At 39.6% G+C, this 23,276-nt stretch overlaps 1 non-coding gene across 1 annotated transcript; it reads left to right on the top strand.

Annotated features, from left to right (window-relative positions):
- Positions 1–960: 960 nt before the first annotated feature.
- Positions 961–1,067, top strand: LOC116274266. The gene has a single exon (XR_004182902.1). It is a non-coding gene; the product is annotated as a U6 spliceosomal RNA (small nuclear RNA).
- Positions 1,068–23,276: the final 22,209 nt, after the last annotated feature.

Here is a 23,276-nt window from a genome sequence, read left to right as displayed (position 1 = left end):
GAAAGCTGTTCCCAGGGCCTAGTTTGTGCTCCAGGTGAGAGAGTAGTTGATCAAAGACATCTTTCCAGAAATGATGATAACTACATTTCCTTAGGGGTAGTTAAAATTCTGCTATGGATAATAAGAATTCTTGCCAGAAACCCTAGGATTTATGGATAACAAAAATTTTAAAAAAGAGAGATTACTATTTGCTCACTTTTGAAAACATATTTTAGCTTTTATGTATCTTTTTTGCTAGAATTCTAGTGCTCTCTTCTACCATTATTGAATCAGAAACTAGTTATCCAGAAAATTTATTCACACTTCAGCTACTAAACTCCCTCTTTTTTGTGTGCCCAAATGCCTAAATGCCAGTGGCAAGGCTTTCTAGGTATAGATCCAAGCCAATAAAGCCGGATTAAATTTTCTCTTATCCCAAAGGGGGTTGTCACTGCCTTGTTTGAACATTTGGACACTTTACATTGGGTCAAAAGGCTTACAGCCTCCTTGATGTCATCCAGATGGACCATTTTAAACATAAATGAGTAGGTATAGGACACAAAAACATTTAATTAAAAAATCATTTGAGCTTAGATAAGCACACATAAACCAATAGGAATCATAGCTCAAAGTTTCTTCCTGAAATTGCTAGTGGAACCCCAGGGTTACAGGTGGCACCAGTAATTCTTTGCACAAACTAAAGAACATTTTGCAGAAATGTTTAAGGACAGCAACTTAACGAAGGGAAGTGAGATTAAGTCCTACCCTCAGGGATAGATGGTTATACGTTAATAATTTTCAGTTTCCTTTTTTATATCTCTGAGTTTTTATTAAATAATTCTTAAAACTACTTAACAATGGAATATTGGTATTTGTGGTAAATTGGGATTAGTTACTACTTCCTGGACAGCATTTGGAGAGATACTAAATGATGTGCCAAGATTTTTTTAAACTACTATAAGATGTTTAGAGAAAGAAATGGTGCTCGCTTTGGCAGCACATGCGCTAAAATTGGCATGACACAGAGAAGATTAGCATTGTCCCTGTGCAAGGATGACATACAAATTCATTAAGTGTTCAATTAAAAAAAAAGAGAGAAAAGAAAAAAAGAAATGCATAGTTTCCAGAGGATAAACACAGTGTTGTTCTTATATTTTCATTTCTTTCCTTCCTTTCTTTCTTTCTCCATTTTTTTCCTTCTTTTCTCTATTCTGTTTTATTCAAAGTTAAAAATAAGCATTTGTGCTTTTTTTTTCAAGCTAAAACCAGTGGATACAGTCAGAGTAGGCCCAGTCTTCTCTGTCTTCTCTCTTCCGTGACAGTTGAATCTCAAATGTCATGAACTAGAACTCACTTTACTTGGATAATGGAAATTCTAGATCTTTTAATCCTGGCCTCCAAATCCCTACGTCTTAAAAAAAAAAAAAAAAAAATGTGTTTTATGTAAACACAGGCACAGTATCACGTGCCCAAGGATATAGGCCTATTTTTCATCCTGTTCTCTTCAAGTCTTTTTAGTGCTTTACATCAGCCATTTAAGAGAAAGCCTGTGAACATAGCATCGCTTTCTGATTTAGACACGTATTTGGTCTTGTAACATCTTTGACAATCTACTTATATATAGATGTACTACTACCTTGGGGCACATATTATTGTCAGTTTTTCAGAATTATAACACCATTTCCTGCCTAGGTTCTACACCCAGCTCTTGGGTTCAGTACTTTTTAAAGATTCTCCCCACCACCCTCGGTTTTACACAATATATATGAGGAAGATTGCAGAAATGTTTCTTGGATGTATTTTCAATAACTTGCTTTTATTGGAAAATAAATATCATCAGCAATCCATTGAACCCAATGGTCCCTGTTTGGAAGAATGTTTTTAATGCTATGTAATAATTATGTTTCAGAAAAGTAGAGAGCTGAGTATAATTGCTCCTCTAACTCTTGAGACTCGCTAGTGCCAATTCTTCTGATCAATAACACTATTTACAGGGATATATGCACTGTGTTGTTCTGTGTGGTAAAACTGTGAGAGACATTAGAATTTTCATTTTATAAAAGGAGAAACAGAATCACCAAACCTAATGCCCTGGGGTAGCGCTGATGGAAAAATATTTCAAATAAACTAACTACTCGTGACCAATCTGAATCTATAAAATTTCTTTTCTTCTAATTTTTCTTTCTTTTTTTTTTTTTTTTTTTTTTTGAGACGGAGTCTCCCTCTTGTTGCCCAGGCTAGAGTGCAATGGTGCAATCTTGGCTCACTGCAACCTCCACCTCCCAGGTTCAAGCAATTCTCCTGCCTCAGCCTCCCGAGTAGCTGGGATTACAGGCATGCACCACCACGCCCAGCTAAATTTGTATTTTTAGTAGAGATGGGGTTTCTGCATGTTGAGGCTGGTCTCGAACTCCTGACCTCAGGTGATCCGCCCGCCTTGGCCTCCCAAAGTGCTGGGATTACAGGCGTGAGCCGCCACGCCTGGCCCTTTTCTTCTAATTTTTTAAGAGCACTTTTTGAGCTAGATTTAAAAACATGTACTATATTGTATATCTCTTCTTTAGAAATTTTGAACGTTTTCAAATGGCAATCTTTGGTATTCTATATGCTATTTCAGTACAAAATTTATCATTTCCAAAAGAAAAATGTGTTGCTTTTATGTTTTAACTGCAAAATTGGGGAGTTCTGAGACATTAATGGAACTTTAGATTTAAGAAGCAATAAAAACAAGAAACTGATTTGTGTGCAAGGCTGATGCTCTTACTTGAAAGCTGTTTGTGATCTGGAAAAAAAATCTTGAAAGTGACTATTCTTGGATACTTTTCCTTATACACATAACAAGGATTAAAGAATAATTTAATTATGGAGTTTTTCAGCTTCAAGACTAGCCTCTGAATGTTTGCAGATTCCACAGATCTGCAAATAATTAGCTGACAATGCTGGAATGCAGAAACAGGTCTGTCAGCAGCATTGGTGTTAAGCACTGAGGGAGAATCAAAGGCCAGCAGAGGTACAAATGAACTCACTCAGGCAGACCTCAGTCTCTCCTTTACCTACACTCCACAGGTAATGTCAAAAAAGTTTCTCGAATATCTCTATGGATTGAACTAAGGAATAACTTAAGAATCTCATACTTATATAAAAGTCATCTTGTCATTTAACCTGAACATTTTAAATGATTGCATTTTCATGACTACCAAAATATTTGTCCACTGTAAGAGAAACTTCACTGGGTAGAGGCATAATATTCTCAACGCATAATTTTTAGTTTAGCTTTTGGAATCTTGCTCCTACCTATATAGAAAATTCATAAATGGAAAAGAGTAAAATTCAAATGAATTTTATCCCATAGTAATTACAGAGTTTAACTAAATTTTATTAATCTGATGCTTTGTCACAAATGTGTTTGCATTACCGCAGTGCATTTCTGCAACTCAAGAGATAAGCAATGTTGGAAGATGGTACTTATTTTTGAGAATAAGTTCTGTCTCATCTTTTATCCTTCTCTGACAAAAACTGAAGTTAATGTTTCTCTCTCTGAGTCCCCAGTCTCTTAGATCTCTTATTTATTTCCAGGATACATCAAACAAGCCTAAAACTGTTATGTAGAACATCTGTTTATATGTAACAAAGGACTAGAAATCTAGTTATACATAGAAGAGGACTTAAGACCCTAAAATACACATTTAGTCATTTGGAGACTTCATTCAACTTTCCTTTCTTCAGGTTATGCCTACTTCTGTCTCACAACACATTCAAGGGAACCAGATAAGCAATGAACACATGATTCCCTAGTTTTTGATAGGCCGCACACAGCATCAGAATTCTCCTAGGCGCATTTTACTAAGCAAAATCCTAACTTTAAAAAATATAGATGAAATGCTATGATGACTGAAACACCTAAACAGGAAATTTGAAAACTTATAAGCTAAATAATTACTTCACCTGCTATCACTGATTTGAATGATACTATTTTTTTAAAAAAATCTTTTTAAATGAATTAGTATTCAAGTATTAAAACAAGCTCTGAAAACTAAATTATTTGCATATGTTACAGATTGCAAAATCACTAATAAGGTTATCTAATAAATTTCAACATGCAAGTAATTCACTTTAAGTAACATCACATGACACTTATAAATTCCTTTTTTTATTAGTCCAGTGAAGCAGTGGGAGTGGGTATAAATTCTTACGATTACAAATAAAGTAAATTAGCCTTACCTTTGACTTTCATGCTTCCAGTAACCATGGCTTCTGAAAAATAAAACACAGAAAACCTCAAAGTGATGAAATTTTGACACGAAAAATAAAATAAAGTTTTCTATTTTTACTTTACCAAATTCTTACGATATTTAAGGTTAGTATTTTTCAGTCACATAATAAATACTTTTTATTAGTAAAAAAGTATACTTTTGGGGTATATTCATCTGTTGATCTAGTTTCACCTCTAGATTTTATGGTGAAAAGAAGGTGTAATTATAGAACTTTAATGTAAGAAACAAATGCTGCAGAGGTTACCTTAAGAAATCAAAATAAAAGACCTTAACAATTTTTAGAAAAATATATATTCAAAGAAAAATACATATGGTCAATCCACAAATAGATTATAGACCTGTTTCTGCATTCCAGCATTGTCAGCTAATTATTTGCAGATCTGTGGAATCTGTACATATTCAGAGGCTAGCATTGAAGCTGAAAACTCCATATAACAATTACATTATTCCTTAATCCTTGTTACGTGTATAAGGAAAAATATCCAAGAATAATCACTTTCGAGATTTTTTTTCCAGATCACAGATATAACTTCTATCCTCTTTGATTGTTAATTTATAGCTACTTCTAACGTTATCTTGGACTGTTTTTCCTTATTCTCAATAAATTTATTACATTTAGTAGATTAACGTTTTCTTAATTATCACTAAAATATTTAAATCTGTTAGACATACAAATTTATTTGCCTACTATGAAAGAAGACATGACATATCACTGTTTAAAAAATTATAATACATTTGGTAGTTTTAGTCATTTTTTAGTTTTTGAGACAGGGTCTGGCTCTGTTGCCTAGGCTGGACTGCAGTGGTGCGATCTCAGCTTACTGCAACTTCTGCCTTCCAGGCTCAAGTCATTCTCCCATCTCAGCATCCTGAGTAGCTGGAACTACTGGCACATACCACCACACCCAGGTAATTTTTGTAATTTTTTGGTGGAGATGGGGTTTTCACTACATTGCCCAGGCTAGTCTCGAACTCTTAGGCTCAAGCAATCCACCTGCCCTGGCCTTCCAAAAGTTTACTCATTCTTAACAAACTAGTTATATTGTCTACAGTAATCATCTATAGCAATGATTCTCAGACATTTTGTTGTCAATATTATTACTATTATTATTATTTAATTTTATTTCAATAGATTTAGGGTACAAGAGGTTTCTGGTTACTTGAATGAATTGTGTAGTGGTGATGTCTGGGCTTTAAGTGTACCCATTACCTGAATGGTGTACATGGTACCCACTAGGTGATTTTTCATCCTTCACCCCCTCCCACACTCCCCACTTTTGAGTCTCCAGTGTCTGTTTATACCACTCGGTATGCCTTTGCGTATCTACAGCTCAGCTCCCACTTATAAGTGAGAACATGTTGTATTTGGTTTTCTATTCAATATTATTGTCAGCTACACAAGATTTTCTGGGCAAGACAGGGCAAGTTGATGCTTTAGATCCTTGCTACACAAAGTTCCATTGAATTAGCTATGAATTAATCAGTGCCTCTCAAAACTTTAATGTGAATTTGATTCCCTTGAAGATCTTGTGAAAATGCAACTTCTAATTTAGTAGATCTGAGATTCTGCATTGTTTCAGAATGCTCTCAAGTGATGTCATGGTGCTAGGCCACAGACTACACTTTAAGTAGCAACATTTTAGATTATCATTAGTCTTTTCCAAAACAGTTTATTGAAAGCTGTCTAAAAAGGGGGAGCTAATTGAAAATACATTTTTAAAAGATGTGTAGGAACTCATTGACAAAAGGACTGTTCTGAAGTAATATAATATTTAGGCAATATTTTGACAAATTTCTCCACCCTTTGGGAAACTTAGTTTGTCTTGATGTAAATTTTGCTAATAAATAAATCATTAGCAATAATTATTTTTTTCACAGCTTATTTAATTAAGGTTTCCTACATGAGATCTGAGGAAAGGAGCAACACGAAGATGCAGTCTGTAATTCCTAAAAGAGAAATTTGCCAAAATTTATCTAAATTGTATAGCATTTCAAAGTACTGAATTTGTTTCAAAAGGTTTTGTCTTTTTAATTTTTCATTTAGCATTATTAACTGGTGAATTCAGCATCTGAACTGTGATTACTACTATGGAAGACCACTTCAGTACACATAAAAATCCAAATACTATTCAAAGTTTTCTACAGATTCAACTGAGTTGCTACCACAATTCAATAACTTTTTTTGCAGAAATAAAAAAATTTGTCATAAAATTCATATAGAATCTCATGGGACCCTAGTCAAAACAATTTTGAAAAATAAGAGCAAAGTTGGAAGATTAATATTTCCTGATTTCAAAACATTACAAAGCCACAGTAATCAATACAATGTAGCACTGGCATAAAAACAGAAAACATATACCAATGGACTAGAATAAAGAGCTCATTCAATTGCAAAAGGGCCTTCTCTTCAACAGTTGTTGAGAAAACTGAATATCATGGAATACTATGTAGCCACAAAAAGAACAAAATCGTGTTCTTTGCAGCAATATGGCTGATGCTGGAGGTCATTACGTTAAGCAAATATACACAGAAACAGGAAATAAAATGCCATTATGTTCTCTCTTATAAGCCGAAGCTAAATATTGGGTACTCATGAATATAAACATGGACAACAATAGACACTGAAGACTAACGGAGTGAGGAGGGAGAAAAGAAGGACTGAAAAACTAACGGTTGAGCACTAAGCTCACTATCTGGGTGACAGGATCATTTGTATTCCAAACCTTGGCATCCCACAATAACTCAGGTAACAAACTTGTGTTTGCACCCCCTGAATCTAAAATAAAAGCTGAAATTATAAAACAAAAAAACTAGATATCCACATACAAAATAATGAAGTTGGACCTTCATCTTACACCAGGTATTTAGTCTGTTAGGGCTGCCATAATAAAATACCATAGACTGGATGGCTTATACAACAAAAATTTATTTTTTACAGTTCTAGAGGATGGGAAGTCCAAGATTTTAAGGTACTGGTCAAGTAGGTTTTATTCTGAGGCTTCTTCTCTTGGCTTTTAGGCAGCTGCTATATTGCTGTTTGCTTACATGATTTCTTCTTTGTGTGAATGTAGGGAGAAAGAGCAAGATCTCTGGTGTCTCACCTTATAAAGGCACTAATTCTACTAGACCAGAGCCCCATCCTTTTGACCTCATTGAACCTCAATGACTTCCTTAGAGGTTCCATCTCCAAACACACACACTAGGGGTTAGGGCTTCAGCATCTGAATTTGGTGCTAAGTGGGACAGAAACATTCAGTCTATAACACACCATATACATAAATTAACTCAAAATGGGTTAAAGATCTAAATGTAAGACTCAAAAATATAAAACTCCTGGAATAAAACATAAGAAAAGCATCGTAGCATTTGACTTGGCAATGATTTCTTGGCTATGACACCAAACGCACATGCAACCAAAAGTACGAACAAACTAAATACAAATACATATAAATAAATAACATAAACTACATCAAACTTAAAGACTTGTGCATCGAAAGCCACAATCAACAGATTGAAAAGGCAACTTGCCAGGCACAGTGGCTCACGTCTGTAATCCCAGCATTTTGGGAGGCCAAGGCAGGTGGATCATTTGAGCCCAGGAGTTCCAGCCCAGCCTGGGCAACATAAGGAAACCCTATCTCTACAAAAAATTTTAAAAATTGAGTTGGTAAGGCCGGGCGCGGTGGCTCAAGCCTGTAATCCCAGCACTTTGGGAGGCCGAGACGGGCGGATCACAAGGTCAGGAGATCAAGACCATCCTGGCTAACACGGTGAAACTCGCCCTACTAAAAAATACTAAAAACTAGCCGGTGGGAGGTGGCTGGCCTCTGTAGTCCCAGCTACCTGTGAGGCTGAGGCAGGAGAATGGCTGGAACCCTGGGAGGCTGGAGCTTGCAGGAGCTTGAGATCCACACAGCACTCCAGCCTGGCGACAGAGCCGAGACCTGCCTCAAAAAAAAAAAAAAAAAAATTGACAGCAGTGGTGCACACCTGTAGTTCCAGCTGTTTGGGAGGCCGAAGTGGGAGGATCACTTCAGCCCAGGAGGTTGAGGCTGCAGTGAACCATGAATGATTATGCCACTGCACTTCAGTCTGGGTGACAGAGGGAGGCCCTGTCTCAAAAAAAAAAAAAAAAGAGAGAAGAAGAAAGAGGAAGAAATGTAGATGTATATGTGGGGAAATGTCCACAATCTTTAGTGTAAAAAAGCAACGTATAGAATAATACGTTTACTACAATCACATTTTTGTTTAAAAACTAAAATAGGGCCAGGCGTGGTGGCTCACACCTATAATCCCAGCACTTTGGGAGGCCGAGACGGGTGGATCACGAGGTCAAGAGATTGAGACCATCCTGGCCAACATGGTAAAACCCTGTCTCTACTAAAAATACAAAAATTAGCTGGGCATAGTGGCATGCGCCTGTAGTCCCAGCTACTCAGGAGACTGAGGCAGGAGAATCACTTGAACCCAGAAGTGGAGGTTGCAGTGAGTCGAGATCAGGCCACTGCACTCCAGCCTGGCAACAGAGCAAGACTCTGTCTCAAAATAATAATAATAATAATAATAATTTTTTAAAACTAAAATAAATGAATATATCTTACAGAGATACACAGAGAGGAAGAGAAAGTATAAAAATTTTTTTAATATTTTTTAAATCTGGAAACATAATGAACTATTGCCCCTTAACATAAACTCTAATGAGTAGAATTAGAAAAGAAAAACTTTCACTTCTTACTTTACATACTTTGCAATGAGAAAATAAAATTGTACTCTCACTCAATACTAATAAATCTCCATTTTTACACTGCGAGTTCTAAATTCGGCTACATAATGGTACAAAATTTAATTTTAATGAAGGCAACGTTGTATTACGACTTTGAATCAGAAAGTTTTGCATTCAAATCTCAAATTTGCTCCTGACATCATTTAGATTGGACAAATTAGCTTACTATCACTGAGCCTCAGTTTTGTCCACCTATAACAAGGCATTAATAAGAGCTACTTTGTAGGGGCCAGGCCCCGTGGCTTATACCTGTAATCCCAGCACTTTGGGAGGCCAAGGCTGGTGGATTACCTGAGGTCAGGAGTTCGAGGCCAGCCTGGCCAACATGGCAAAACCCCATCTCTATTAAAAATACAAGAATTAGCCAGGTGTGGTGGCGGTCACCTGTAATTCCAGCTACTCTGGAGGCTGAGGCAGGAGATCGCTTGAACCTAGGAGGCGAAGAGTTTGCAGTGAGGCGAGATCACGCCACTGCACTCCAGCCTGGTGACAAAGCGATATTCCATCTCGAAAAACAAAAACAAGAAGAATCCTAATTTGTTAGAGTAAGATAATTGAATATAAGTAAATATAAGATAATTGAATATAACCCTACTTCACAGAGTTGTTGGGAAGAGCAAATGCTTAATAAATAAAGATTATATTTTTTAGTCATTTTCATATTTCCAAGGCCTGCCATGTTGTAAGCAATCAAGTATTAATTATAATCAGTTAATAATGCATTTAATCACTGTTTACTAATTGCTTACAATATGCCAGGGCTGCATAGTATACAGGTGACTGAAGCACAGCCTCTGCCCTCCAAGAAAGCACAGTCTAGTGAGGTGCAACATCTCAGTTCCCTCATCACAGGTCGCCAGACACGGCAGAGATACCCCCACCTTCACTCCTTGCTGATATCCTCAAAAGACTCTGAGAAGGTGGCAATGTTATTATAAATTTATAGAAGTATCCAGCTTATGGGCTAATTCTCAATGGGCTTAGAACTACTTTAATGCCTGAATTTGCTTACCCAAAATATAAGCAAACTTGAATCATTTCCTCTGAAAAATCCTCAACTAGCTCATCAGTAGATGCACAATTTCTATTGGTTGGGTTGGGTTTTGTTCAAGCCACCATGTGTAAAATAAATTCTGCAGCATCACTTCTCATTCTGTTCTTTTTCTTCAGTTTGCAAACTTAATTTATTCACAACTGCTGAAAGTGTTACTGCAGTGATTATTTTAAATCTGAATTCCTTCAATAATGAGACATGCGCAGATATACATCTCTTGGTTTCCCCTCTGCCTTCCCTGTCAGTCCTTGTGTGCCTCCTCTGTAGATTCCCCCTGATGCTGGAGGGCCTGGGACTCAGTCCTTCCACCTCCTCTCTATCTGCACACATTCCCTTGGTGATCGCTTTTACCTTGTTGCTTTGGCTTTAAACAACATCTGTAACCTGATGAGTTACAAATTTGTATCTCTAGCCTAGACCTCTTTTCTGCTCAGCATGCCTACTTCGAAGTCAAAATCCAAACTTAATTCCTGATCTTGCTTCCAAAACCTCATCCACCCACTGCCTTCCCTTCAAAGTTGTTGGTGACTCCATCTTTCCAGTGGCTCAAGACAAACCCCTTTCTCTCCTAACCATATCCAAACTGTCAGCAAATCTTGTTGGCTATAGCTTCAAAATGCACCCAGAATTTGATAACATTCCTTAAACCTCCACTGCCACCACCCTGATCCAAGCCACCATCATCTCTCACCCAGAGTACGGCAATAATTGATCATATCATTCATTGGCTCAAAATCTTGTAATGACTTTCTATTTCATTTAGACCAGCAGCCAAAATTCCTACAATGACTAACAGAGCCAAACGTCTTTTCCCAAGCCTCTTGATCTTGTTTTCTGTATCTGTCTCTAGGACCTCTGACTACGCTGTTCTTCCAGCTGTATCTGAAATACGCAGAGGGGTTCCTGCTTTAGGTTGTTCTACTGGCTGCTCTCATTGCTTGGATGACTCTTTTAATTAATAATATTCACATCACTCCTCATCTCCCTCAAGTACTTACTCACTGTCGCCTTCTTAATAAGCTTTATGCTCACCACATCATCTAAATTTCAATCTCCTCTTTACCTCAGTATTCCCGATCCTCCTTAACAAGTTTTAATTTTCTTATATAGTGCATGCTAGCATGCCGTAAATTTTCTTATTTATTATATTTTGTTATTTATTATCTGTCTCTGTCTGCAAGAAGGTAAGCTTGGGGATATGGGAAGAAAGAGTATATTAGTCAAGGTTTACAGAAACACAGACCAATAGAATATAGATATAAACACGGATACAAAAGGACATTTATATATATATGCACCCAGAATTTGATCACATTCCTTATATATATGTTTAGATACATTTAGATATATTCCTATATATATACATTTAGACAGTAAAGTGTAGATTTTCTTTCTTTTCTTTCTTATTTTTTTGAGACAGAGTCTCACTCTGTCACCCAGGCTGGAGTGCAGTGGTGTGATCTTGGCTCACTGAAACATCCGTCTCCCAGGTTCAAGCAATTCTCCTGCCTCAGTCTCTGGAGTAACTGGAACTACAGGTGCACGCCACCATGCCTGGCTAATTTTTGTATTTTTAGTAGAGATGGGCTTTCACCAGTTTGGCCAGGCTAGTCTTGAACTCCTGATCCCAGGTGATCCACCCGCCTCAGCCCCCATAGTGCTGGCATTACAGGTGTGAACCACCGCACCTGGCCTAAAGTGCAAATTTCTTACATGCATATATTGCATAGTGGTGAAATCTGGGCTTTTAATGTACCCATTACCCAAATAGTCAACATTATACCCAATAGGTAATTTTTGAACCCTCACTACTCTCGCATCCTCCCACCTTTTGTTGTCCCTGATGTCTATTACTCCACTCTGAATGTTCACTTGTGCCTATTGCTTATCTCTCACCTATAAGTGAGAATACACAGTATTTGTCTTTCTGTTTGTCAGTTAGTTCACTTAGGATAATGGCCTCCAGTTCCATCCATGTTGCTGCAAAAGACATGATTTCATTCTTTTTTATGGGCTAAGTAGTCCATGGCATATACATACCACATTTTTTAATCCAATTATCCATTGATGGACACTTAGGTTTAATTCCTTATCTTTGCTATTGTTATCATTGCTGCGATAAACATATGAGGATAGGTATCTTTTTGATATAATGATTTTTAAAGGAGATTTACTATAAGAAATTGACTTAGGGGATTATGGAAACGGAGAAATTCCATGATCTACTGTCTGCAAGCTGGAGATCCAGGAAAGCTGGTGGTATAATTCCATTCAAGTCCAAAGACCTGAGAACCAGGAGAGTCAGTGACATAAACTGCAGTCTGAGGGCATGATACTATTTGGATGTTGTCCCCTCTAAATCTCATGTTGAATTGTAATCCCCAATGTTGGAGGTGGGGCCTGGTTGGGGGGTGATTGGATCATGGGGATGAATTTCTTGTGAATGGTTTAGCACCATCCCCTTGGTGCTGTCCTCGTGATAGTGAGTAGGTTCTCATGAAGTCTGACTGTTTAAAAGTGTGTGGCATCTTCCCCCTCACTCTCTTGTTCCTGCTTTCACCGTGTGAAGTGTCTGTTCCCATTTCACCTTCTGCCATGAGTCAAAGCTCCCTGAGGCGTCCCTGGAAGGTGAACAGATGCTGGTGCCATGCTTGGGGCAGCCTGCAGAAGCATGAGCTACTTAAACCTCTTTTCTTTATAAATTACCGGCTCATGTCTATAATCCCAGCACTTTAGGAGGCCAAGGAGGGTGGATCTCTTGAGCTCAGGAGTTCAAGACCAGCCTGGACAACATAACAAACCCCATCCCCACAAAAATTAGCTGGGTATGATGGCACGTGCCTGTAATCCCAGCTACTCAAGAGGCTGAGGTGGGAGGATCGCTTGAGTCCAGGAGTTCAAGACTGCAGTGAGCCAAGATCGCGCCACTGCACTCCAGCCTGGGCAACAGAGCAAGCCCCTGTCTCAAAAAAATAAAAAATAAATAAATAAAATAAACATAAACATAAACATAAATTAGCCAGTCTCAGGGATTTTTTTAATAGCAATGGAAAGAACAGTGTAATATAGGGCAGAAGAATATCTGAGATGAGATCTCCAGCTCAAGTAGTGAGGCAGGAAAAATGGGAGGAATTCCTCCTTCCTTAGCCTTTTGTTCTATGCACCCCCTCAGCAGGTTGAATGATTCCCACTCACATGGGGAAGGCCACCTGCTTAACTGAGTCCAATTCAAATGCTGATCTCACCCAGAAACACCCTGACAGATACACCCAGAAGCAATGTTTCATCTGGGCCCCATGGCCCACTCAAGTTGACACAAAAAATGAACCATCACAAGAGGCAGTGATCTTTGTCAGTTTTATTCACTGATGTATCCCAAGCATCTAAAACAGTCTGAAGCATGGTGTGTGCTCAGTAAGAATTGCTGAATGAATGAGCGAATGAATGATTGAAGATAAGCGGTGCTAATTGACATCAGGACTAATAATATAAATGGACAGTATGTGCAATCAAAGTAGATAGAAGTAAAATTTCAAAGCCATAAGGTGCTTTAAGACTCACCCAACACAACCCGTTTAAAACATTTAGAAAACAGAACCAGAGAAATAAAATGATTTATGAGATATCATTCTGCAAACTAGTGGCAAAGAGTAAAGAGAATCTGAGCCTTTTAATTTAGTAGTTTTCCTCAGCTCTTCACTAGTTCTCTTGCCTAGGGAATGCTTTAGCCTAGACTTCTTGAGGTTCCAGAGGACAGTCATAATTACATTTAAAGGGTGTTTAACTTATTTTTTCTTTTTTTTTTTTTTTTTTGACAAAGTCTCTCCGTCGAGGCTGGAGTACAGTGGTGCTATCTCAGCTCTCTGCAATCTCCACCTCCCAGTTTCTTTTTTTTTCTTTTTTTTTTTTTTGAGACTGAGTCTGGCTCTGTCGCCCAGGCTGGAGTGCGGTGGCCGGATCTCAGCTCACTGCAAGCTCCGCCTCCCGGGTTCACGCCTTCACGCCATTCTCCTGCCTCAGCCTCCCGAGTAGCTGGGACCACAGGTGCCCGCCACTTCGCCCGGCTAGTTTTTTGTATTTTTTAGTAGAGACGGGGTTTCACCTTGTTAGCCAGGATGGTCTCGATCTCCTGACCTCGTGATCCGCCCGTCTCGGCCTCCCAAAGTGCTGGGATTACAGGCTTGAGCCACCGCGCCCGGCCCACCTCCCAGTTTCAAGCAATTATCCTGCCTCAGCCCCCTGAGTAGCTGGGATTACAGACACGCCACCACGCCAGGCTAATTTTTAAATTTTCAGTAGAGACGGGATTTCGCCATGTTGGCCAGGCTTGTTTTGAACTCCTGGACTCAAGTGATCTGCCCGCCTCGGCCTCCCAAAGTGCTGGAATTACAGGCACGAGTCATCGCACCTGGCCTGTTTAACTTACTTATTTCAGGAAATATTAACTAGTGCCTAAGAAATGGTATCTTGATAGCTCACACACTAGGCCCAGGGACCCCAGAACAGACTGAGATGGGTTACCAGACCAAGTGACAATGCCCCTCAGGCTTATGGATCCCAGTCTGTGGACAGTGGGCTCCCCAAATCTATCACCAGTTGTCTTGAGCACCCAGCCCTCTACAGCTTTCTCTGTCTTTATATGTGACATGTTTCTCACATGCCATGAATTTTAACATCAATCTCAGTGCTCTTTCTGCTCATTATCTTAGTGCGTCCTAGTTCAGAGGCAGTTCACACCTTACGAAAGATGTCATTAGCCTTTGCGATATTGGACCAAAACATTACCTAGGAAGAAACGAGTGCTCACTAGTCTCCTCCCAGTGGACAAACGTCCTCTCTTCCTTGCTCTGTCTCCTTTCACTAGGTGTAATCCTCTTCCTAGCCAGCAGAAAAAGTTACGTTAGTGAGCACCCAAGTCTTCTTATAACCGAAGTTAATTTCTACTTTTTCCAAATGGCGAATTTACATTCTTTTTTCTGAATTCTTTTTTATGGTAGAGGAAGAACATGAAATAAAGGGAAGAGAGAAGAAAAGGAAAAAGTTTGAAGAGAAGAAAAATTGCTCGGAGGAAGAGCAGAGAATTGAAGCTGTTGAGCTATGATCTCATAGCCACCAATATTTCTCGCTAAGAAGACAGAGAAAGCAATCCATGGGAGTTACTTATCCACAGTAAACAAGAAGCAGGGATAATGACGAAAGTTAAAATCACTTACTGATTAAACACGATGATAATAACCATTAATAAACGCAATACTTGGGAAAGGTACTTCACAACATTTCTGGGACTCAGCATTATCCAAAATATCTATTCAGAGCTATACACCATTCTAGCTGCAATGGATTGTACCAAAAAAAAAAAAAAAAGGCCAAAGTGGTTACAATAATAAAATAGAACACAGAGAAAGAAGAAAACTACATGTGTTACAATTTGGTAAGGTACAACAATAAAAAATAAATTTTAATCACTTTTTTTTGGTCCTGCGACACACATGATAATTTATGTCTTCATTCTCCTAACAAATGATAATGAAAAGTTATAAGCAACTGTGCTATTGCTTCTGTATCTGAAATAAGTGAAAGGGGGGAAAAAAACACTATATATTTTTAAAGCTTTACAGCAGAAATTCTGAAAGACTTACGTTCAATTTAAACATTAGCATTGCCTCAGTAGGCTTTAAAACACAAATGTCTACGTTTTCTGAAGCAATATGGTTTACAAAGACATGAGTTTTTGTAAATCTCTGGTCCCAATACTATGTAAATCCTTAATGTGTATGCATCCAGGAAAAATTGTCATTCTGTGTCCTTTATTCATTCTAAAAGCTGAAAGTTTTCTGTTATTTATAATTTTTTTTTTTTTTAATTTGAGAGAGAGAGAGGGCCTTGCTTTGTCACCGAGGCTGGAGTGCAGTGGTGTAATCACAGCTCACTGCAACCTTGAGCTCCTGGGCTCAGGTGATCCTCTTGCTTCAGTCACCCAAGTACCTGTGACTACAAGCATGTGTCATCACACCCAGCTAATTTTTGTAATTTTTTGTAGAACAAAGGCCTCTCTATGTTGCCTAGGCTGGTCTCAAAATCCTGGACTCAAGCGATCCTCTGCCTCAGCCTCCCAAAGCACTGGGATTATACACTTGAGCCACCACGCCTGGCCTGTTATTTATAAATCTTACAGACATTAAACCATCACAATCAATGCTGGCAGCATTATAGTGGCAGGGTCCACAATACAACCAAAGATACCTAACTGCATCTCGTAAGAATCATAGCTCAGGTCTCCATTGCCAGAGTTTTTTTTTTTTTTTTTTTTAGAGAGGGAGTGTGGCTCTGTCGCCCAGGCTGGAGTGCAGTGGCGCAATCTCGGCTCACTGCAAGCTCCGCCTCCCGGGTTCACGCCATTCTCCTGCCTCAGCCTCCCCAGTAGCTGGGACTACAGGCGCCCGCCACTGCGCCCGGCTCATTTTTTCTATTTTTAGTAGAGACCGGGTTTCACCATGGTCTCGATCTCCTGACCTTGTGATCCGCCCGCCTCGGCCTCCCAAAGTGCTGGGATTACAGGCGTGAGCCACCGCGCCCGGCCCATTGCCAGAGTTTCAGTCATGTGAGAGACTCGCTTTATCTGTACGTACCCCTGCCCTATACTGCTCACTTTCAAGAAAGATTCAATAAAGATGGCTTTCTGCCACACAGAGATAGGCATACTAGTGTAAACAGAATGTTTACAGAGTTAACCAAGTAGTCGCCCAGGTCAGAGTAGTAAAGTTTAAAAGCGCTCACTAAGTGAGAGAGGACAGAGAATGGACTTCAAAGATTAGCAGATCTGGGTTTGAGTCTGCTCCAACCTTTCCTTATTATATGACCTTGGGCACATTACTTACTTTCTCTGAGCCCTGGTGTTCTCTGAAAAAATGAACATTTAAAAAAAATCTTTGCTGGGTTGACGAATGGATGAGAGATAGTATAAGTAAAATGTGTAACTCAGTGCCTAGGATCATTGCTGAATAAGGCTATCTATTATTATTGGAAAGCATTTTGGGACACTTGGACTTTTAAGTTTACTGATAGGGTTTCTCAGAAAAGCAGAAAAATCTACAACATGGTTTCAAATACTTGGATGAGGCTCCATTCACTCCCTTAGCCCATCTTACATATATTCCTGCATTGACTGGAAATGGCAAGCACTTCTCAATTAGGAATCTTGTCAGGTCAGCCGGGCACCATGGGCATGCTTATAGTCCAAGCTACTCGCAAGGCTGAGGCAGGAGGATTGCTTGAGCCTGGAAGTTTGAGGCTGCAGGGAGCTACAGCCTGGATGACAGAGAAGACCCTATCTCAAAAAACAAAAAAATTTTAAAACCCGTCAAATTAGATGTTAAAGAGTGCATGTAAAACAAAATCTCCCTAACATGTTTATGAAATAGGTGCAAAAGGCTGAGCACAGTGGCTCACATCTGAAATCCCAGCACTTTGGGAAGCCGAGGCAGGTGGATCACCTGAGGTCAAGAATTACAGAGCCTGGCCAACATGGTGAAACCTCGTCTCTACTAAAAATACAAAAATTAGCCGGGCATGGTGATCCATGCCTGTAATCCTAGCTACTCAGGAGGCTGAGGCAGGAGAATCGCTCGAACTTGGGGAGCAGAGGTTGCAGTGAGCCAAGACTGCGTCATTGCCCTCCAGCCTGGGCAGCAAGAGCAAAACTCCATCTCAAAAAAAAACAAAAGAAAAGAAATAACTGCCAAAAGCCCAGGCTATTATTTTGTTACCCAAAGCATAACCAATCTACCAAAGCAATCCAAAATGCTTCAGAAGGCCGGGCACGGTGGCTCACGCCTATTATCCCAGCACTTTGGGAGGCAGAGTCAGGTGAATCACTTGAGGCCAGGAGTTCAAGACTAGCCTGGTCCACATGGTGAAACTCTGTCTCTAAAAATACAAAAATTAGCTGGGCGTAGTAGCACGTGCCTGTAGTCCCAGCTACTCGGGAGACTGAGGCACAAGAATTGCTTGAATCCAGGAGGCAGAGGTTGCAGTGAGCAGAGATTGTGCCATTATACTCCAGCATGGGCTAAAAAAAAAAAAAAAAAAAAAAAAGTGCTTCAAAAGCAACTGTACTGCTCATAATTATGTATAACAGAGACATACTGAACATAAGATTTCTGCCATTCATGTCTGCCTATAAGGATAGATAAACTATCTCAGATAAAAGCTGAGATATTTCTTCAACGGTATTCTCATCGAGCATAAAATATTTTTTTCAATGTAGTAACAAACTTACCATCTTTTACTTTAAGTGTTCTATCATTTTTGATTTGCATTCAGAGTAATAGTAAATTGAGTGAGAAAGTTCTGAGTTTTTCAGAAACTGGAAGGTGTAGGAATTTTCTTAAGAAATCGTGTTCTCATAGCAACCCATCCCGGTTTCTTGATGAAGGAGTTTGGATAAGTATATGAAGTTTGGAGTGTTTATTACAACTCTCAGACCTTTTGAAATTTACCCATCACAAATACCTTCTGTTTTTATGTGTGCAGTTAATATAGATTTAAATATATACTTGCCTTCTGAATTTTATTATAGATATACAGATACAGACACCTTATGTTTCTTTCAATAGAAGGATCTAAGAAATAAACATTGTCTTTAAACTCTAATCACACTTAACAAAAAAGTTCTCTAGATCTAATAGCAACTTTCAAGCAGCCACATACTAAATAAAGAAACCTAGCATCTCTCCATAACTTGTCCTTCCATCTCCCAGAAAATCAGCTGTTCTTATTCAAAAGGGGTTTCCATTTTGTGAAGTATTTAAAAGGCAGCAAAGGAGAGTTAATAATTGGAGAAATATGATGGATAAGAATTGCATTTCAAACTTCTACTCTTGACACAGTCGGAGTCCAGCACTGGAGCTAATGGGTCGCTATGCTGTTCACTGAGAGACTAAGAGTCAAACAAACAAACAGAAAGTTTGCTCAGATAAGAGAAAGAGTCCATCAAGGAAAATAAGAAGATAGGGGAGAGAGACTGAAAGAAAGGTATAGTGTTTCCAACAAGTAAACATTTTATTTTGCCTTACAATAGGCAGGAAAACAGTCTATTCTTTGTTATTTTCCATCTGTTAGTATTTTAACTGATAAAAGACTGAAGTACTTTATTTCTCTTTGTTCTGATTTGGGAAGAAAGAATGGGACTTCAGAAGCACTTATTCTTAAGAAAACCTTTGTATTTCAAGCAGTCATAACAGTAATGAAATATACAGATGGGTTCAAAATGTTACCTCTATATTTATCCATCCAAATGAAATGATTATTATCTAATGACTGGAAAATAGATGTCAATTTTTCTAAAAGTAAAACCAACAATCCGTTATTTGTGCTACCTGGAAATAGAGAAAGAATAACTAAGGTTCACAAATAGTACAAGAGCTGACTTCATTCAGTGGTTTCAAGCTTCTCTCAAGCTTAATCTATTATTTGAAGAGTTAACCAGAAACTAAACCAATCAGCTTAAGTTTTAACTTTTTCTTCTTTCAGCTCTAAGTCCTTGTGGAAAAAGATATTAAAGTATAAGGAAAAGACCCTAAGTCTTGCAGGAAGTAAAAACATGAAGAGAAAAATGTGGAGAGACAAGTAAACTGTGTTTTTCCCCAGTCTCAGAATTTATCCCGCTCTGTATAACCCAGAAGTGACTCAGAGGGCGCAACCTGTGTGTCTAGCCTGGACCCCACGTGCTCTGCTACTGGGCTTGAGTCATTAATCTTCTGGCCACCGATTTTTCTCTCAAAAATTACATGAGCTTCCCCCATCAATAAATATCTTTAGTGCTCTATCCATTAATTTCCCACCCACTGAATAAAGGTTACAACAACTATTCATGAGGTTAGGTTTGTTTAAAAATACAGTTTACATCAATTAAGTAGGGTACATTAGGGAATTAGAAGGAGAACAGAGAAGGCAACAGTGTGTGCTTCCAACCCAACTTCAGGGGCTGGGACAAGGTGAAATTACAGAGATCACAAACTGAAAATACTAAATAGGAATGACAGGGGCTGGTCCCCACATGTATCACAGCCCACCATTTCCAGAGACACAGCTCTCAGGTTCCAAAGGGACTAGTTGACATCAACTGCAAGATGGTTTTCTAGATCCCACAGCCTTTCTCAACAAGTTTACAAGAGAATTAGCCATGCAAAAAATTATTTGAGTGACTATTTTTTCCATTTTCCCAAGGGTTGTGCATAACTAGTACTATTCTAATTGCACAGGAGAGAAATTAACTCATGACATTAATGCCTTAGGGTAGGTGTTGACAAACTAAGAACAGAGCTGCCCACCCGTTTTTGTAAATGTGTGGGGTTTTTTTGTTTTTGTTTTTGTTTTTTAATTTTGAGTGGAGTCTCACTCTTTTGCCCAGGCTGGAGTGCAGTGGGCTCACTGCAACCTCTGCCTCATGGGTTCAAGCAATCCTCTCACCTCAGCCTCCCAAGTAGCTGGGATTACAAGCATGCACCACCACACCTGGCTAATTTTAGTAGAGATGAAGTTTCACCACGTTGGCCGGGCTGGTCTCGAACACCTGACCTCAAGTAATCCACCCACCTCGGCCTCCCAAAGTGCTGGAATTACAGGTGTGAGCCACCACACCCGGCCCCATTTTTGTAAATATGGTTTTGTGGTAACACAGTCATGCTCATTCATTTTTGTATTGACTATGACTGTTTTGAAGCTATAATGGCAGAACTGAGTAGATACAGATATATCATTGCTTACAATTGCATATAAACTTTGGAAGAGTAAACAAGAAATCAGTAGCATTATTTGTTCCTAATGAGGAGAACTAAGGATCTAGGAACAAGTGTGGGAAGGAGACTTTTCCACATACAGCCTTTGGGCATAAGCCACCATGCCCAACCCCAAGTCTCTTCATAGAGGAAAATATTAATACTTTGTCTTGGTTGAATGTATGTTAAATGGAACCAAATTGATTCCTTTAAAAAATTATAGCTGAGAGCAGTGACTCACGACCATGGGCCCAGCACTTTGGGAGGCTGAGACAGGTGGATCACTTGAGTCCACGAGACCGGCCTGGGCAGCCTGGAGAAACCCTGTCTCTATGAAAAATAAAAAAGTTAGCCGGTGACGTGCACCTGTGGTCCTGGCTACTAGTAGGGAGGTGGGGGGCAGTGCTGAGGTGGGAGGATCGCTTAAGCCCAGAAAGTGGAGGTTGCCGTGAGCCGTGATCTTGCCCCACTGCACTCCAGCCTGGGTGACCGAGTGAGACCCTTCTCAAAAAATAAAATATAAAATAAAAATTATAAACAAGGAAAAGTCTTAGTTCATAGATGAAATGATTAGACCTTCTTCTCTGGAGTAATAGAAATCAGTCCTTTTTGGATGAGAACCAGCATCTTTGCAGCCTTAAGCCACCTGAAGCTTAGCTGGCATGAGAAGGTAGTTAGAAAACTCCTCTTTATTACTGAGAAGCAAATTCCAGAGTTTCATCTGCCAGGACTAACTTGGATCTGAGGGGTAGATACCTTTGCTCAAAAATGCAAATTCTTCAGAGCTCGTGGGAGTGGAAGAATAACTACTAAGGTAAAGAAAATGGCATCTCTGTCTCCACAAGCTTCCTCTAGCAGGCCAGGATTTTTTATGGTCAGCCTGTTTGAAGCTCTACGGAAATGTTCAGCCTAAGAGGTTTCTGTGCTTGGACAAACCCCAGCGTGGATGCCACACACTTGGGGACGAAGGCATTCCTTTCATGTTAGGGGACTTTGGAATTTCCCTCCCTGGGATTTGTGTTGTTTTCTCTTCGTGTTGGGATGAGTCCTATCGGTTTTCTTTTGCTAGAATTCCTTAGATCTTACCGTGAGCCTCGTATTCCCTAAGCAGATGTCTTTGGTTAGATTTTTGAAATGCCACCATTACCTTCATTTGATACTGGAGGAACTATATTGGCATCCTGTCTTTGCATTTGGGTAGATTTTACTCCTAAGTGTTCATTGTGAGCAAGACTAAGCGCTTGCCTTACATGGCCTCATGGAGTTCTCCCCACGATGCTATCCTCTTGGAGACTCTATAGCTGCCTCTGCTTCACAGTTAAGGACACTGGGCCTAGAGTGTTTAAGGAATTTGCCCAGTGTCTTGGTACCTCACTTTGGCATGTCTTGGAATATCGATTCATTAAATCTGTTTAACATATGTAAAAAATATATAGAGATAGAGCTGGGCGCAGTGGCTTACGGCTGTAATCTCAGCACTTTGGGAGGTCTAGGCGGGTGGATTACCTGAGTTCAGGAGTTCAAGACCAGCCTGACCAACATAGTGAAACCCTGTCTCTACTAAAAATACAAAAATTAGCCGGGTGTGGTCGCTGGCGCCTGTAATCCCAGCTACTTGGTAGGCTGAGGCAGGGGAATCGCTTGAACCCGGAAGGCGAAGGTTGAAGTAAGTTGAGATCACAACACTGCACTCCAGCCTGGGCAACAAGAGTGAAACTCCATCTCAAAACAAAATAAAACAAAAAATACTTGAGTCTAGGAGTTCAAGACCAGCTTGGGCAATATGGTGAAAACCTGTCTCTACCAAAAATACAAAAAATTAGTTGAGTGTGGTGGCACATGCCTATAATCCCAGCTACTCGGGAGTCTGAGATGGGAGAGCCATCTGAGCCTGGAAGATTTAGGCTACAGTGAGCAGTGATGTGCCACTGCACTACTGCCTGGGCAATGGGAATGAAAGCCTGTGGAAAAAAGAAAAGGAAGGAAGGAAGGAAGGAAGGAAGGAAGGAAGGAAGGAGGAGGAGGAGGAGGAGGAGAAGAAGAAGAAGAAGAAGAAGAAGAAGAAGCAGCAGCAGCAGCAGCAGCAGCGGAGGAGGAGAAGGAGGAGGAGGAGAGAGGGGGAGGGGGAGGGGGAGAGGGAGGGGGAGAGGGAGAGGGAGAGGGAGAGGGAGAGGGAGAAGGAGATCCTGCAAAAGTTTTGCTTGAAATAATTAACAACGTCCTACCACATGATGTTGGGTTGAATTAGGTCTCAGGCCATTATCATTACAAAGCTTATCCCATTTTTTTTTCAAGGAACTTAACATCATATGCTAAGAAATATATTTACTCTTCACCAGGCGCGGTGGCTAACGCCTGTAATCCCAGCACTTTGGGAGGCCAAGGCAGGAAATCACCTGAGGTCAGGA

Source organism: Papio anubis, chromosome 3 (assembly GCF_008728515.1).
Source record: "Papio anubis isolate 15944 chromosome 3, Panubis1.0, whole genome shotgun sequence".
Taxonomy (NCBI): domain Eukaryota; kingdom Metazoa; phylum Chordata; class Mammalia; order Primates; family Cercopithecidae; genus Papio; species Papio anubis.
The sequence above is the reverse complement of the archived record's forward strand: the minus strand, read 5'-3'. Positions and strand labels throughout refer to the sequence as shown.